This window comes from Stegastes partitus, unplaced genomic scaffold, assembly GCF_000690725.1.
Source record: "Stegastes partitus isolate 25-593 unplaced genomic scaffold, Stegastes_partitus-1.0.2 Scaffold1710, whole genome shotgun sequence".
Classification (NCBI taxonomy): domain Eukaryota; kingdom Metazoa; phylum Chordata; class Actinopteri; family Pomacentridae; genus Stegastes; species Stegastes partitus.
Window position 1 is genome coordinate 67,288 of NW_007579441.1, and position 1,989 is coordinate 69,276.

Sequence of the window (1,989 nt, forward strand, 5' to 3'; positions counted from 1 at the left end):
GTGACATATCATCCTTCTGATAGAAGCGTTAGGGTCAGAGTGAGGGTTGATGCTCTGGATGCCACATAAACGGTAACAAGTCAAGCTGACCTGTCTGCATCCAGACCGTCACAAAGACCTTCTGACCTCAGCTGGCCTCCATCACAACATCAGGCATCCTTCTGTTCAATGAGCTGGAGTTCAAGGTCCATGTGATCAGTGCCCAAATTTGACTGTACATTAGATGGTAGCAACAAAACACGTGCCCCGTGTGAGGCTCGAACTCACGACCTTCAGATTATGAGACTGACGCGCTGCCTACTGCGCCAACGAGGCCCAAAATGTGACTCAATTCATGATTTTTTCCCCGTCACATACATGTGCTTTATGTTTTTACCAGAATAAAAGATTAATTAAACGTGAGGCTAAAAACTGAAGACTTTCAGATTGTGACTCTCATAAGAATTAAAGGAGTTCTGGTTGATATCGTATACAAACACAAAGCCTTCTGATAGAAGTGTGAGAGTAAGAGCTGCTCCAATAGCATCACCACAGCGGGGGATTCAGAGACCCAGTGGCCGTGATCGTATAGTGGTTAGTACTCTGCGTTGTGGCCGCAGCAACCCCGGTTCGAATCCGGGTCACGGCAGAACCTGCTGATTTTTGAGTGTTTACAAAGAAGCTGTCAGGGAATACCAAAGGGACAGATGATGGATGCTGTCTTACTGCAGAGAGCAAAGAGGGAGCAGCTGAGGAGGAAAAGTGTTCTTGGTACCACAGACAAACTGGAGAACCAGCAGATCACTGAGGAGGACCTGGGCCTGCACTGCAGAAGGTGGAGAAGAGGGTAGGAGCAGACCATCATCATGATTAAAGGGTTGCTGAATGAGCTGATGGGTGTGAAGGACATAGACCTTCTTGGTGTCCCTCTCTTGGACCAGCAGAGGATGCAGCACATTTGCAGAGTCCAGAACAGGCACACAGGTCCAACCAGGTTTGCTCCTGTACACACAGATAGGAAGTACCACCACCAAGGAGGGAGTAATCCTCCATAAACACAGGCGTCGCTGAAGTCCTTCCACTGCCATCTCCACAGGTTCAATGCAGGCTAGAATTAATCCTGTTTATCAGCAAGAGCAAATATGTCAAGTTTTACATGATGCTGTAGTGTAGAGCATGGAAACAGACACACAGTGTCAGTCTTGTAATTAATCAAAAGCAACTGCTCACCTTGTTCCAACAGCCTGAATTTTCCAGCTGTACCTCCTGGAAGGTCTCAACAGATGGAACCAGGACAGAGAAGCTGCTCTCTGGCAGTCAAGCCTCCCTCACTGCTGAACTAGTCCGAGGACCTTGGACAGTGTTGACAACTACAGTACCGGGGTCCTCGGAAGGAAGCTTGTCTCCTCTGTACAGCTTCCTTCTGTGTACACGAGTGACTACAGGTATTGCAAGGTATTGACCAGCTGCTCAGACAGACTGGACGCAGAACATTGAACCTGACGCACAGGAGACTGACCTGATGCTGGAGGACTTGGACACAGACGAGGAGGAACAAGAAGAAGGATCTGAAGATGCTGATGTAGACCCCACTGTTGGGCTTTTACACATCACAGACCCGTCCTGTCAGTCATCAACAGTTGGCTGTGTTGTGATTTGCTCCATAGCTCCCAGCTACTCTGCCTGCCGCTGCAGCTGCTGGTGTTCTGGCTACAACACTGATACCAGGCTGACCAATTACAAGAACAAAGAGGCCCCACTGTGAAGCTGGTGGTGTAGGGCTAGTGGCGCAATGGATAACGCGTCTGACTACGGATCAGAAGATTCTAGGTTCGACTCCTGGCTAGCTCGATAAATCTTTAGTTTAACTTGTATTCCTTCTGTACAAAATACAATATGGATAAAACGAGCTGTACAATAGTCAAGGCAAAGTGAAACTGGTAAAAACACAAAGGGAAGTTTTGTTAACACATTAGAGATCACAGAGATCATCACAGGAATGAAAGAAGT

General features: G+C 47.7%; 3 non-coding genes across 3 annotated transcripts; 2 read left to right on the top strand and 1 right to left on the bottom strand.

Moving 5' to 3' along the window:
• Positions 1-242: 242 nt before the first annotated feature.
• trnam-cau (transfer RNA methionine (anticodon CAU)) lies at positions 243-315 on the bottom strand. The gene has a single exon. It is a non-coding gene; the product is annotated as a tRNA-Met (tRNA).
• A 241-nt stretch (positions 316-556) lies between these two features.
• Positions 557-628, top strand: trnah-gug (transfer RNA histidine(anticodon GUG)). Its single transcript has one exon. It is a non-coding gene; the product is annotated as a tRNA-His (tRNA).
• A 1,129-nt stretch (positions 629-1,757) lies between these two features.
• On the top strand, positions 1,758-1,830 carry trnar-acg (transfer RNA arginine (anticodon ACG)). Its single transcript has one exon. It is a non-coding gene; the product is annotated as a tRNA-Arg (tRNA).
• Positions 1,831-1,989: the final 159 nt, after the last annotated feature.